Consider the following 17,149-nt stretch of genomic DNA (forward strand, 5'->3'; position numbering starts at 1 on the left):
CCTGTCTCGAGGTTTCTCCATTGCCAATGGAACAAGACAGGGATGCCCACTATCACCGATTTTATTTGTATTAGTGATGGAAGTTCTGGCCTCCCACATACGTAACAACCCGAATATCGAGGGAGTAAACATAGGACCAAACCAGTATAAATTATCAATGTTTGCGGACGATGTCCTCTTGACCCTGACTTCCCCAAAACGTTCTCTCTCTGCCCTCATGACTGAATTCGACCACTTTAGCTCCCTGTCCAACTTCTCAATCAACCAACTAAAATCAGAGATAATGAATATTTCCATGTCAGGTAGCGAATCCCAGGCACTTAAGACCATATGCCCATACAAAACTCAGAAAACGCAGTTGAAGTACCTCAGAGTATTTCTAACACCTAAGACCTCGCAGTTATTTGACGCCAATTACAAGACACTACAATCCAATATATCACACACACTACAAAACTGGAAGGATAAACCCTTGTCATGGTGGGGCAGGATCCAAGCGCTAAAAATGTCAATTCTTCCGAAGATCCTATACATTATGCAAACAGTACCCATTGCCCTACCAAAACAATTCCTGCTCCTACTCCAGAGAAACATACACTCCTTTGTATGGGGTAGGATTAAACCACGCATCAATGCATCTACACTATACAGGCCAATCAGAGAGGGAGGCCTAGGTGTCCCGAAAATTGAGTCCTATTACTACGCAACAATCTTACAGCATGTTTTAGACTGGCACCTGAAAAAAGATGATAAAGCCTGGATATCATTGGATTCACAAATCATTAGGGCCCCAAAACCAGGCTCCATATGCTGGATTAGCAAAGGTCTCAGACCCACAATATGCCACACTTCCACCTTCTACAAACATATATTTGAGTCCTGGGATCTACTAGTTCACAAACACCCACAACTCTCTTCCCCACATTCCCCACTCACACCAATTTCACCGAATATGGAACTTACAGGAGGGTACGAACCTTTACAACATACCAAAGTCACTTGGGATCTGCCAGACTCAACACCAATTTTTAACCTATTAGACAATCAAACACTTAAATCTAAACAAAACCTGACCAATATAATGAATGGTGCCTTTACATCGTGGCTCAAATATAACCAGCTCTCCAACTTCCTACACAATATACACTACCGTAAGGACCTAACTAGACTACCCACCAACTTTGAACGTTTGTGCCTCACGACCACACCTGTTAAAGGAACCCTATCTATCGCCAAAACAATACTAGACAATGTCACACAGGCTCCTCTGCCAACATTTACAACACATTGGCAACAAGACCTAGACGTCAGAATAAACGAGGAGGATTGGAGGACAATATTTAAAAATACTTCTAAATCCTCCACATCCACGAGAATAATAGAAATGAATTTTAAAATATTAACGCGATGGTATCTAACACCCCATAGACTCCACAGAATCTATCCCGCCTCCTCTCCACAATGTTGGAGGGGATGTGGGGAAACGGGTACCATGGCACATGTATGGTGGAGCTGCCCCAAGTTAACTCCATTCTGGAAACTGGTGGAGCAGTTGATACGTGAAATCGGAGGATTAGATTTTATATTAACACCTACAATAGCGCTACTGAGTCACCCCTCCAAATGTAGATGTAAAATTCGACAAAACTTAATCCAAATCTGCCTTAATAGTGCTAGGTCGCTTATAGCTCTAAATTGGAAATCAGCACACATACCCACCAAAACACAATGGATCTTGAGGATCTCCGAGACCCTTCCCCTGGAACAATATGGTTATTTTAAAAGACACCAACTAGCGATGTTCCTAGATATGAAACTCTACTGGGAATCCATACCCAAATAGATAAATATAGAAAGAACGGAAAATGAACCTCCCTATACCAGAATTAGGCAGAAGCTCTGATATATTTTTACTAGATAATTCCACGGTAATCGAGACCCCGCCCCATGCTACCCCACTCTTGGAGTTTGTAAAATAAACACCAACATAAATACTCACAGACTAGACATCATCGATCTTGCAATGCTTTCTACCTTTCTGATAAGTAATTACTGTTAAGTTAGTTATGGTTATTATTTTGTTATGGTTTATTATACCTCTGTGACAATTGAGTTTTGAATGTAATGATATTTGCCTATAATACTGAAAGGCTAACAGGAACGTAAAGCCTGAAATTGTGGACTATTCAGAGACGTTGTTCCGTACACACAGGTGTTACCAGGGTAACCAAGCCTTGTTACCTCACCCTCTACATGGAAAAGACAAGTTCACTAAATGTTTGATTATATGATGCGTTATCCTGTCTAACCCAATATGTTATCACTGTTATGAAAATCAATAAAAACCATATTTAAAAAAAAAAAACAAAAAAAAACACCTATTGCCCCTTAATATTACAACCCCCCAAAATAAAAAAAAATAACATAACTCTAATCTAACTATTGCCCCGAAAAGGGCATTTGGATGATCATTGCCCTTTAAAGGGCATTCAGCTCTTTTTCAGCCCAAAAAGAATTAAAAAATTCCCTAATCTTTAGAAAAAAAAAACAACCCCCCCAAAAAACTAACAAACTCCAACACTAATCCCCAAATTGGTACTCAACAATAATTAAGGGCGGCGATCCATCTTTATCCCGGCGGCAAAACATCTTCATCCATTAGCGGAGCATCTTCTCAAATCTTCATCTCCAATCTTCTCCAATATTCATCCAGCTGCTTTCATCCTATTGACTGAATTGAATTTGTCAGCCAATAGGAATGCAAGGGTACCCCCATATAAATGTGGTACCTTGCATTTAATCTTCAGTGTGCGGCTAGGGACCGCATGAAGAGGATCTCTGTGTTGCTGGTTTGAAGAGGAGGACCGACGTCGCAGATGACATCGCCGGAGGACTTCATGATCGCCAACGGGATGGATGAAGATTGAAGAAGATGCTCCACTGATGATTATGTTTGAGTACCAATTTGGGGATTAGTGTTAGGTTTTTATTTTATTTTTGGGGTGTTTTTTTTAAGATTAGGGATTTTTTTTATTTTTTGGGGGCTAATAAAGAGCTGAATGCACTTTTAAGGGCAAAGTCCATTCAAATGTCCTTTTCTGGGCAATGGTTAGATTAGGGTTATTTTACTTAGGTTTAATTTATTTTGGGGGAGTGGGGAGTTGTAATGTTAGGGGGTAATTGGTGTTTTTTAAGGTAAAAGAGCTGTTAGCTTTGGGCCAATGCACTGCAAAAGGCCCTTTTAAGGTATTTTGGTAGTTTATTTTTAGATTAGGGTTTTTTATTTTTTGGGGGTGTTTTTTTTTGGGGAGTATTAGAATAGGAATTATTTTTATTATTTTGGATAATTTTGTTTGTTGTTTATTGTAATGGTAGTTTTTTTTATTTTTCTTTGAATGTGGAATGGATCGTTGTGGTATAGGCCATATCGCTGGTAGGAAGGCCATACCATGTGACTTGCAATATAAATTAGGTGACCATTCCGTACGCAAAGGCCATTTTGCGCGCGGTAAAGCCATAATGCACGACTTATAATCTGAGCCTATGGCAGCAGTGTTTTGCAATGTTACTTGTAGCTTTGTTATTCAATGTTGCAAACCACAGCTGCCATAAAGTACTAACCACACGTGCACACTCCTGAGCACTTATAATCCTATCTAGTTTTACTCTTCAATAAAAGATACCAAGGGAATGAAGCAAATTTGATAACAGAAATAAAATGGAAAGTTGTTTAAAATTGCCTGCTCTATCTGAATCATGAAAGTTTAATTTTGACTTTAATGTCACTTTAACTATGTATTTACTAGCCCTAGCTCTAAGAGGGTCTGCTGCATTGATTATCTGTTAAAGTAAGATTGTCTGTTAAAGTATAGTAGTTAGCTAAACAAGGTCACTTTTAAATTGTTTGCTGTGCAAGGGTTGCATTTGAAAAAAAAATAACTTTTTATTTAAGTTTATTTCTAACCTTCATTTATATTTTTATTTTTTCTGTGTTTTTGTTTTTTTTGTTTCCTGTGTGGGTAATTATGGGAGGGATTATTTTCAACTCTTTGGGCCTACCTAGACTATAAATTTTAAGCAGTAACTCTTGGAGCCTGCTCTAAGAGGATCTGCTGCATTGATTATCTGTTAGAGTAAGATTGCCTAAGTATAGCAGTTATCTAAACAAGGTAGTTAGGCAAACAAGGATTTGGAGTAAATAAGGGGAAATATAATTATTTTATAAACCTTTTAGTAAGAATGTGTGTGAATCTCATTCAGTGTACAGCTTGCCATATGTTTGCATCACTGGAGCAGCCACTTCAGGGATTATATGTCTGTGGCAAGTGTGAGCATATTGTCTCTTTAGAAACTTGTATTGGAGTTCTGGAGGAACGAATTGCAACACTGCATGAAATTCAGGCACTTGAAAGGGAAATGGATAGGGCTGAGCTGGTTGTTAATGGTTCTAGCAGTGGGAATGGGGAGGATTCAGATAAGGAGACTCCAGAATCTAGCTGGGTCACAGTCAGAGGACAAGGTAAAGGTAAGTGGAAGAGACAGGCCAGTTCTGAGCTGGTACACCCCAATAGATTTGCCAGATTAAGTGAAGATGTTGGGGATATCAGTTTAGGGGTGTCAGAGAGGGCTGTTTTGCCTAGTATAGTGAACAGTCCTTTAGTCATGGAAGAGGAGCATACTAAAAATGAGGGGTTTGACTTTTTAGAGCACTGGGCTGTCTTTTCACATGGGTACAATTTGTACAGTAAGGATGGATTGCACCTGAATGATATGGGTGCAGGTGTGTTGGGGGAAAGGATGGTAGCATGTTTAGAGAATCTTTAAAACTAGGCAAAGGGGGGAGGGTCAGTTAGAACACAATAGAACAGAGAGATATGTCTGTGAATATGTTATTCCTAGTATCTCAAGGAAGGGATGACTTAAGAAATGTCACATTAGAAAGTATGGAGGAAAGCACACCAAGTAGCAGCAGAAAGCACATGAAAATTAAATGTATGACAACAAATGTAAGAAGCATGACAAGTAAAATGGGGGAGCTGGAGATCTTAGTTGCTGAAGAGGACTATGATATTATCAGTATAACTGAAACTTGGTGGAATGATTCACATGACTGGGAAGTTAACTTAGAGGGGCATACTTTATTTAGGAGGGACAGGAATAATAAAAGGGGTGGAGGAATGCATGTATATTAAACCTAACCTTAAACCTACAATAAGGGAAGATATTTATGATACAGGTGACAATGTAGAGACCCCAAGGGTTGAAATAAAGAGTGTGTGTGTGTGTGTGTGGGGGGGGGGGAATCCTAATAAAATATTACTTGGAACATGCTACAAGCCCCCCAACATTAGTGACCTGGAGGAAACTCAACTACTAATGCAAATAGGTAAGGCTGCTAATAACAGTACTGTAATTATGGGAGATTTTAGCTACCCTGATATAAACTGGGGCCAACAAAACTAGTAATTCACCTAAGGGGGATAGATTTTTAAATGTTCTCAGGGATAACTTCTTGTCACAATTGATAGAGGAGCCAACTAGGAGTAAAGCTATATTGGATTTAGATAGAAGTCAAAGAACATTTGGGTAACAGTGATCATAACATGGTCACATTTGAAATCTCTTTCCATAAGCAGTGTCTTAAAGGTTTAACAAAGACTTTTAATTTTAAGAAAGTAAAATTCAACGATTTAAGAAAATCTTCAAATAACATAAATTGGAACAAATTATTCTCTAATAAAAATATAGAGGATAAATTGATTAACATTTAAAACTTTGTTAAATAAATATACATATAAATATCAACAAATACCATATGGTTATAAAAATAAAAAATCCAAGCCAATGTGGCTAAATAAAAATGTGGTAAGAGAAATTAGGAAAAAACGTAGGGCATTTAAATTATTCAAAGAAAATAGTACAGACTCAACATACCATATTAATAAGGAATGTAACAAAGCATGCAAAAAATCTATCAAATTAGCCAAAATTGAAAATGAAAAATGAATTGCAAAGGATTCTAAGTCTAACCCTAAAAGGTTCTTTAAGTACATAATTAGCAAAAAATCTAAGAAAGACAATATAGGTACATTAAAATACTTGGAGGGTAGCATGATTCATAATGACAGGGAGAAGGCTGAGGTACTAAACCAGTTCTTTTCTTCAGTATACACAAGAGAGGAACCGATTGAGGATACTTTGGAACACACTAGAACATGCCAGCACATACCTTTAACTGGGTTATGTATAGAGGATATCAGGAAAAATGGGATAATATTAAGGTAAATAAAGCTCCAGGCCCAGATGGAATTCACCCAAGGGTGTTAAGGGGAATTGAGCACTGTTATAGACAAACCTCTACTCTTAATTGTTCAAGAAACATTATCCTCAGGCATGGTCCCCCAAGACTGGCGTAAAGCTGATGTGGTGCCACTCTTCAAAAAGGGAAACAGGGATGATCCAGGAAGCTATAGACCAGTTAGTCTGACATCAACAGTGGGGAAGATATTAGAAGGCATTATAAGGGATTATATTGATGAGCATATTCATGTAAACAAGATTATGAGTTCAAATCAGCATGGTTTTATGAGAAATAGTCTACCATGTCAAACTAATCTAATTAGATTATATGAGGAAGTAAGTAAAAATATAGATAAAGGGGAATCAGTTGATGTGATATACTTAGATTTTGCAAAGGCGTTTGAAACAGTGCCACATGAGAGATTAATGCACAAAATTAAGGGACTGGGAATAGCTGAAAATGTTAGCTCATGGACAAATAACTGGATAAAAGATAGGGAACAACGTGTAGTAGTGAATGGATCATGCTCAGATTGGACAAATGTAATCAGTGGAGTCCCCCAGGGATCAGTACTGGGCACTGTTCTTTTTAATATTTTTTATAAATGACTTGGAGCAAGGATTAAATAGTGACATCTCTATTTTTGCAGCTAATACTAAGTTAAGTAAGGTCATTAGGTCAAAGCTGTTATGCTCGTAGGATATTCCAGTATCAGACCGAACTCGGCCAGTGGTCTTCTTATTCCGGCGTCGAGCCGGAATGATAGGGAATATCTCAGAGCAGAGAAAGTTTGCAAGATGAGGTAAGCAGCACTCACCACAGGCAGGATAGTCCTCAGCGGCAACGGTAAAGCAGTCCAAAGCTAAACCACTAGAATGGTCATGCAGGCAGGGTTTGGCAACAGTAAAGCAGTCTATGGGTAAACCACTAGAATGGTCAGGCAGGCAGGGTTTGGCAACAGTAAAGCAGTCCAAGGGTAAACCACTAGAATGGTCAGGCAGGCAGGGTTTGGCAACAGAGAGGCAACCCAGAACAAAAGGGGTTAATCAAGCAGAGTGGTCAGACAAGCAGAGTTCAGCAGCAGAATATCAGTCCAGCAATTTAGGGGTAAACAGGCAGAGTGGTCAGACAAGCAGAGTTCAGCAGCAGCATATCAATCCAGCAAATTAGGGGTTAACAGGTAGAGTGGTCAGACAAGCAGAGTTCAGCAGCAGTATATCGGTCCAGCAATTTAGGGGTTAACAGGGAGAGTAGTCAGACAGGCAGGGTTTATCAACAAAAGGCAATCAGCAATAACGATCTATCACACACTCAGGAGCACACAAAGTAACACCTATACTTGGGCAGTGATCGTTTCTGTGCACAGGATTTGCGTAACAGGAATCTGGACTGGCATCAGACAGAGGAGCACAGTGTATATGAAGCCAAGGAAGACCAAGGATGACAGGCTGTGCTGGGGAATGAACAAGGATGACAGGCTGTGCTGGGGAATGAATGATCTCGAACTGCAGCTGTTCGGTATGAAGGACTCCCACAGTCAGGGTCAGGGGTGCTGACTCAAAATGGATCAACCCTGAACCAAGGGAGGTGCCATCCAGAGTAGTTATTTTGAGACAATGTCTTTTCTTTAGAAGAGGCAAGCCAGTTTGAATCATAAAACGGTGATCTAGAAAGTTTCCTGCTGCCCCTGAATCAGTGAAGGCTTGAGTGTGGACAGTATTCTGAAGAAAGGTGAGGGTAACAGGTACCAGAATCCAAGACGAGTGAGGGGATTTAGTAGAGATCATGCTTAGAGGTACCCCAGTGTTATCCCCTAAGCATTGACTTTTCCCGGATGAATGTCACAGTTCTGTAGTTGGTGGGAGTTAGAACCGCAACAAAAGCATAATCTCAATCTACTTCTTCTCTGTCTTTTTTCCTCCGGAGATCTAAGAGAGACAACTCTGCAGCAGAAGTACGGCCAGAAGTCACAAACACAGAAGTAAGTGCAGAAATGAATGCATCAGCGTCGTTCAGGAGTGGAGTGTTCAGTTTCAAAAGGGGAGAGACCCAGGCTAGGGTCTTTCAGTAAGGAAATGATAAAGGTGACCCTTGACTGGTGGGACTGAAATGTGTGAGGATCATTGTGGAAGTGCAATCAGTAGTACCTTCGTACTTGTCAGGAAATGGTATTCAGGGTATGCTTCCAGAAGCACAGGAAGAAACCACAGTACTAGGAGCAGAGACTGGTGGTACAACAACAGGGGCAGTATTCCTCGCTGTAACTAGTAAAGAGAGTTGAGCGGTTATAGACTCTAGCTTAGAATCCATATTCTTCAACTGTGTGGTATGGGTTCCCAACATCTGTCCCTGGAGATAAACTGCTCGTGCCACCTCATCTGGCTCCATGGCCCAAGTATAATGTTATGCTCGTGGGATATTCCACTATCAGACCGAACTCGGCCAGTAGTTTTTTTATCCCGGTGTCGAGCCGGAATGATAGGGAATATCCCAGAGCAGAGAAAATTTGCAAGATGAGGTAAGCAGCACTCACCAGAGGCAGGATAGTCCTCAGCGGCAACAGTAAAGCAGTCCAAAGGTAAACCACTAGAATGGTCAGGCAGGCAGGGTTTGGCAAAGGTAAAGCAGTCCATGGGTGAACCAATAGACACTAGATTGGTCAGGCAGACAGGGTTTGGCAACAGTAAAGCAGTCCAAGGGTAAACCACTAGAATGGTACAGAGTGGTAAGACAAGCAGAGTTCAGCAGCAGCATATCAATCCAGCAAATTATGGGTTAACAGGCAGAGTGGTCAGACAAGCAGAGTTCAGCAGCAGTATATCAGTCCAGCAATTTAGGGGTTAACAGGCAGAGAAGTCAAACAGGCAGGGTTTATCAACAAAAGGCAATCAGTAATAACAATCTATCACACCAAGGAGCACACAAAGTAACACTTATACTTGGGCAGTGATGGATCATTTCTGTGCAACTTACATAGGTGCAGGATTCGCTCCACAGGAATCTGGACCGGCATCAGACAGAGGAGCATGTGGCGATTACATCAGCGCCGCACGCATCTGGACCCAACACCCCCTGACAACGAGCAGGGAAGGAGACGCCACGCCCCTAGCAACGGCTAGAGCGGCGCTGCGTGACAAGAGCAGGATGAACTTTCGTTACAAAGGGATCTGCAAAAATTAGAAGTATGGGCAGGTAAATGGAAAATGAGATTTAATACGGGAAAATGCAAGGTTCTACATTTTGAAAGTGAAAATAAGCAGGCAATGTATTATTTAAATGGGACAAGACTTAGCCAAACAGAGGAGGAAAGGGATTTGGGAGTAGTAATAGATAACAAGCTAAAGATGGGTGCACAATGCAGATCAGCTGCTTCAAAGGCTAATAAGATACTAGCATGTATTAAAATAGGCATTGATTCAAGGGAGGAAAGCATAATTCTGTCACTATATAAATCCCTGGTAAAACCTCACCTTCAGTATGGAGTGCAGTTCTGGGGACCGATAGCAAAATAAGATATTGCAGAACTAGAAAAAGTTCAGAGAAGGGCCACAAAGCTAATAAGGGGATTGTAGAATTTAAGCTATGAGGAGAGGCTAGCCAAACTAGGGCCTAGATTTGGAGTTTTGTCGGTAACGACCCGAAAAACTAACGCCGGCTTTTTTCTGGCCGCACCATAAAAAAAACTCTGGTATCGAGAGCAGTGTTCCCTCTAAGGACAGTTTTGTGTGCAGCCCAGCAGTGAAACAGTTAACAAGAGAACCATATCTTACCATCTGCATTGTGCAGTGTTTGCTAATTGCAGGGTGTGGTTACCTAATTAACTGTTTCACTGCTGGGCCGCACACAAAACTGGCCTTAGAGGGAACACTGATCGAGAGTCCATATAAAGGCTGCGTTAGGCTCCAAAAAAGGAGCGTAGAGCATTTTTAACGCAGCTTCAACTCTCGATACCAGAGTTGCTTACGGACGCGGCCAGCCTCAAAAACGTGCTCGTGCACGATTCCCCCATAGGAAACAATGGGGCTGTTTGAGCTGAAAAAAAACCAAACACCTGCAAAAAAGCCGCGTTCAGCTCCTAACGCAGCCCCATTGTTTGCTATGCGGTAACCCTTCCTACCTCTGCACTTAACACTCTAACATGTACCCCGAGTCTAAACACCCCTAACCTTACACTTATTAACCCCTAATCTGCCGCCCCCGCTATCGCTGACCCCTGCATATTATTATTAACCCCTAATCTGCCGCTCCGTAAACCGCCGCTACTTACATTATCCCTATGTACCCCTAATCTGCTGCCCCTAACACCGCCGACCCCTATATTATATTTATTAACCCCTAATCTGCCCCCCACAACGTCGCCTCCACCTGCCTACACTTATTAACCCCTAATCTGCCGACCGGACCTGAGTGCTGCTATAATAAAGTTATTAACCCCTAATCCGCCTCACTAACCCTATCATAAATAGTATTAACCCCTAATCTGCCCTCCCTAACATCGCCGACACCTAACTTCAAGTATTAACCCCTAATCTGCCCACCGAATCTCGCCGCTATTCTAATAAATGTATTAACCCCTAAAGCTAAGTCTAACCCTAATACTAACACCCCCCTAAGTTAAATATAATTTAAATCTAACGAAATTAATTAACTCTTATTAAATAAATTATTCCAATTTAAAGCTAAATACTTACCTGTAAAATAAATCCTAATATAGCTACAATATAAATTATAATTATATTATAGCTATTTTAAGATTTATATTTATTTTACAGGTAACTTTGTATTTATTTTAACCAGGTACAATAGCTATTAAATAGTTAAGAACTATTTAATAGCTAAAATAGTTAAAATAATTACAAATTTACCTGTAAAAGAAATCCTAACAAGTTACAAATAAACCTAACACTAGACTATCAATAAATTAATTAAATAAACTACCTACAATTACCTACAATTAACCTAACACTACGCTATCAATAAATTAATTAAATACAATTGCTACAAATAAATACAATTAAATAAACTAGCTAAAGTACAAAAAATAAAAAAGAACTAAGTTACAAAAAATAAAAAAATATTTACAAACATAAGAAAAATATTACAACAATTTTAAACTAATTACACCTACTCTAAGCCCCCTAATAAAATAACAAAGCCCCCCAAAATAAAAAAATGCCCTACCCTATTCTAAATTACTAAAGTTCAAAGCTCTTTTACCTTACCAGCCCTGAACAGGGCCCTTTGCGGGGCATGCCCCAAGAAATTCAGCTCTTTTGCCTGTAAAAAAAAACATACAATACCCCCCCCAACATTACAACCCACCACCCACATACCCCTAATCTAACCCAAACCCCCCTTAAATAAACCTAACACTAAGCCCCTGAAGATCATCCTACCTTGTCTTCACCATACCAGGTTCACCGATCGGTCCAGAAGAGCTCCTCCGATGTCCTGATCCAAGCCCAAGCGGGGGGCTGAAGAGGTCCATGATCCAGCTGAAGTCTTCATCCAAGCGGGCCAGAAGAGGTCTTCCATCCGATTGAAGTCTTCATCCAAGCGGCATCCATCCGGAGCGAAGCGGCAGCATCCTGAAGACCTCCACCGCGGAACATCCGTCCTGGCCGACGACTGAACGACGAATGACGGTTCCTTTAAATGACGTCATCCAAGATGGTGTCCCTCAAATTCCGATTGGCTGATAGGATTCTATCAGCCAATCGGAATTAAGGTAGGAATATTCTGATTGGCTGATGGAATCAGCCAATCAGAATCAAGTTCAATCCGATTGGCTGATCCAATCAGCCAATCAGATTGAGCTTGCATTCTATTGGCTGATGTGGGGGGACCTCGGTTTAGGGGTACATAGGTAGTTTATGGGTGTTAGTGTACTTTAGAGCACAGTAGTTAAGAGCTTTATAAACCGGCGTTAGCCCAGAAAGCTTTTAACTACTGACTTTTTTCCTGCGGCTGGAGTTTTGTCGTTAGATGTCTAACACTCACTTCAGAAACGACTCTAAATACCGGAGTTAGAAAAATCCCATTGAAAAGATAGGATACGCAATTTACGTAAGGGGATCTGCGGTATGTAAAAGTCGCGGCTGGAAAGTGAGCGTTAGACCCTATTTTGAGTGACTCCAAATACCGGCGGTAGCCTAAAACCAGCGTTAGGAGCCTCTAACGCTGGTTTTCACGGCTAACGCCAAACTCTAAATCTAGGCCTAGGTCTGTTTTCTTTAGAAAAAAGGAGCTTGAGAGGTGACATGATTGCTTTATATAAATATATTCAAGCCCCATATACAGAGATGGCAGAAGCTCTGTTTATTCCAAGAAAATTGTGGCAAGAGGTCACAATTTAAGGTTGGAGGAAAGGAGATTTAATCTTCTGCAACGGAAATGTTTTTTCACTGTAAGAGCAATAAAATTGTGGTACTCATTACCAAAGGAGGTAGTGAATGCCAATTCCCTAGATACATTTAAAAATTGTTTGTATACATTTCTGTCTAGAAACAAAATTCATGGGTATGATTGCTTATATTAAAGGGGTTACCTTTAAGTGGGATTATTTAAACTTAACTGGAGTTTTTTGTAAGTATTTTATATTTGTGTAGGTTGAACTCGATGGACTTCGGTCTTTTTTCAACCTCATCTACTGTTACTACAAAAATATTTCACATTCCAATGTTTTGAACATAGCAGAATATGTTCTATGTATTTATAAATAGATATTCCTATATATACAGTATATATATATATATATATATATATATATATATATATATATATATATATTTATAGTATATTACTAAAATACTAACACATATAAGATGAAATATGACTTTAGGAATACATAGAACATTTTATTCTATGTGAAGAACATTGGAATGGGAAATATTCATATTTTAATGTTGGGTTCAGATCTCTGGTTAATGAACTTGAGCACAAATTGGTGGTAGCATTTAACTGCCTCTTGTAATGGCTGGTTATTTATGATGCGCCCAAACAGTCAAATTTGCCCATTTATGGGTGCACAATAAATTATCTCTTCACTTGTAATGTATTTTAAACTTTAGATTGCTTATGCATGCAGTATTCACCTTTTCCAGTAGGGGTTACAGTAAAAAAAAGCACAATTTGTTGAAGTAAATTGCAAGACAAGCATTTTGAGTTTAATATTTCTTTACATTTTTCTAGTATTTATAAATGCAAAGCTTCATTTGTCACACTAATATTGTCAGTATCCCTGACAACATCTTGCATATTGAATCAATATACAATTGCCTAGATTACAAGTGAAAGGCAGATATTAGAGCAACTAAGCACTGTGGGGCATTGTTGCTTACTAGGTGGATATGTTACAGTATTTTTCGTCTCTTTGTGCGATATTGGCTTTTATCATAACTTTATACTAGATGGCTGCTCTAGGTTAGCTAGTATGCTTTTTTGTATTATATTTCTCAAAAATGAAACAAAAGGACTTATTTTCCCGTATTCACTAATATTTACCCAGTTGTTATAATTTAACAGTGCTATAAATCAGATATTTTTTCTATGCTAAAAGACATTATTTTTACACATATGTACTATTTACATTCTAAAGCTTTTAAAGTTGTATTTTGATTTTTCCTTTTTTATAGTATCTATGGAAACAAAATTTCTCCGACACTGTGCCGCCCCTTCTGATTGTGGTCGAATTTATAGTTTCTTATCACCTTTTTTAAAACTACAATCTATGTTCACCTGCTGCAATACAGAACTTTGTAAACCACCAAGACCCCCCTGTAAGTATCTAATTGTATTTGTGACATCTAGTTATTTGCTGCTTAATCTTTTGCTTTATTAGTCAGCATCTGTACATCTCATTGGGCATATGAGTTGCTTCAACACTAAGTAGCTGTACAAAATATCTCAGTTATTTAGTCATGTGTGTGCATGTGTGTACATGGTATGTTTGTGCATATTTGTGTGATATGTGTGTGCATAAGTGTGTGCGTGCATGTATGTTTGTGGGCATGTGTATGTGCATTTATATGTGCATACATGTGTGTGTATGTATGGTGTGTATATATGTGTCTGTGGAATGTGTGCGCATAAATGTATGTATGTGTGTTTGTGCATGAATGGGCATGTTTGTGTGTATCATGCAGCAGTCAAGTCCTACAAAAAAGTGTGGGAACTCACTACACTTTGGTTAATGAAAGCAAATTAAATCCAATGAAGGGTTGAATGGTTGCTTTTGGGTCTGAGAATCCTCCTCTGTCACAGAGTCTAACCCACTTAACATGCAATAGTCCTATTTCTTCTGAGGGGAGCTAAATAACCCCAGAGCAAGCCACAAAGAAATGTAAGCACCATGTGTTTTACACAGTGCGGGGTGATCACACAGCAGGATCGCTGACAGGCTTGCATTTAGTATATTGTAGGAAGTGTTACTGTCCATTACTAGATGATCTCACTATCCCTCACTAACCGGACTGTGCTCCAGCTTCTCCCACCAGCAGCAGCAGTGTTTATTGAAGCATTCCTGGTCTCTGTCCAGAGGGAACTTAGTTCCTCCTGCAAAAATAGTGCTGGAACTCCGTTCCCATGCTTTCCGCTTGACTTGACCCCTGGTATCATGTTTGTCCATGTGGTTTACTTGTCACTGGAACAGGGTCATAGGACAAACTTCACAAAATAACTCCACACTGGAAGATCTCCAAATTATCACTTAGAACCAGTAATGGCTCAAATAATTTTTTTATTGTTTTAATATTATTATATTGCAAAATATTTTGGGATTAAAAATCTGTATAACATATTTTCACTAAACATATTAAAAAGTCTTATGGCTAGATTACGAGTTTTGCGATAAGCTTAAAAAGCAGCATTAGCCGGTCCTAACGCTGCTTTTTAACGCCCGCTGGTATTACGAGTCTTGCGGGTACAGGTGTGCCGCTCACTTTTTTGGCCAGACTTGGCAATGCCGCAAATCCACTTACGCAAATTGCGTATAGTCTTTTTTCAATGGGACTTGCATAGCGCTGGTATTACGAGTCCTGGGAGGCCAAAAAGTGAGTGGTAGACCCTCACCCGCAAGATTCCTAATGCATTTGAAAGTCAGTAGTTAGGAGATTTACACTACAAAGCTGTAGCATAAAACTTTTAACTAAAGTGCTCAAAACTGCACTAACACCCATAAACTACCTATTAACCCCTAAACCGAAGCCCTCCCGCATCGTAAATACTATAATAAAATTATTAACCCCTAATTTGCCGAACCGGACATCGCCGCCACTATAATAAACATATTAACCCCTAAACCGCCGCAATCCCGCCACGCAAACACTAGTTTAATATTATTACCCCTAATCTGCCGTTTCAGACATCGCCGCGACCTATCTACATTTATTAACCCCTAATCTGCCGACCCCAACATCGCTGCCACTATATTAAATGTATTAACCCCTAAACCTAAGTCTAATCCTAACCCTAACACCCCCTAACTCAAATATAATTACAATAAATCTAAATAAAAATGAATATTATTACCTAAATAATTGCTATATAAAAATACTTACCTGTAAAATAAACCTAAAATAGCTACAATATAACTAATAGTTACATTGTAGCTAGCTTAGGGTTTATTTTTATTTTACAGGCAAGTTTGTATTTATTTTAACTAGGTAGAATAGTTACTAAATAGTTATTAACTATTTAATAACTACCTAGCTAAAATAAATACACAAGTGCCTGTAAATAAAACCTAACCTAAGTTACACTAACACCTAACACTACACTACAATTAAATAAATTACCTAAATTAAATACAATTAAATACAATTAAATAAAATTAGCTAAAGTAAAAAAACAAACAAACACTAAATTACAGAAAATAATAAACAAATTACAAGATATTTAAACTAATTACACCTAATCTAATAGCCCTATCAAAATAAAAAAATGTCCCCACCAAAATAAAAAAAAACCCTAGCCTACACTTAAACTACCAATGACCCTTAAAAGGGCATTTTGTGGGGCATTGCCACAAAGAAATCAGCTCTTTTACCTGAAATAAAAATACAAACAATCCCCCCCAACAGTAAAACCCACCACCACACAACAAACCCCCCAAATAAAAACCTAACTTACAAAACCTAAGCTCCCCATTGCCCTGAAAAGGGCATTTGGATGGGCATTTCCCTTAAAAGAGGAAAAAAGGAGGTCTGTAGATTAGCACAAAAATGGCTACCCTGAAAAAAAGAGGTTAGTTCCAAAATACCTCTGAACAATAACTATTAAAAACCAAATACAGGGTGCGCTAATGAAAGCTGCTAATATAGAGGATAGAATAAAACTAACAAATGCAGAGTTAGTATTAAAAAACGAATGATGTTTATACCATAAAATATATTTTAATATATATAAATGAACCCTAATACATGTAAACTAACATTTGAAATACATAATATGTAAAATATAAAAAGAAAAAATGAAAATAAAACCACCGGTGGAAAAAAATATAAGGGGAACGAAATGAGAGTCCGTGGTAGGCTTTAAAAATGTATCCAAATAAACAAAGTTCATTGGTTAAAAATGCAAATGAAAAAATGTATAAAAATCAATTGAGAGCATGGAAAGCAGCTGAGTCAGTCTATGTGGCTGTATCAATGTAACTTTGCATCAATGTAACATTCAAAATAAAAGTTCCGTGGGTGGCTGAAAGGACAATCTGCATCAAAATGGAAAAGTCAGTGCCATAAATGATTCGTCTTACAAGTTAGACTCACCCAGAATACGAAGCTATTTTCTGTTATGCTTCTCCGTGTACAAGTGTAGTAGGTCCGATGTGAACACGTTAGACCCTTGATG

This window comes from Bombina bombina, chromosome 8 (genome assembly GCF_027579735.1).
Source record: "Bombina bombina isolate aBomBom1 chromosome 8, aBomBom1.pri, whole genome shotgun sequence".
NCBI classification, from domain to species: domain Eukaryota; kingdom Metazoa; phylum Chordata; class Amphibia; order Anura; family Bombinatoridae; genus Bombina; species Bombina bombina.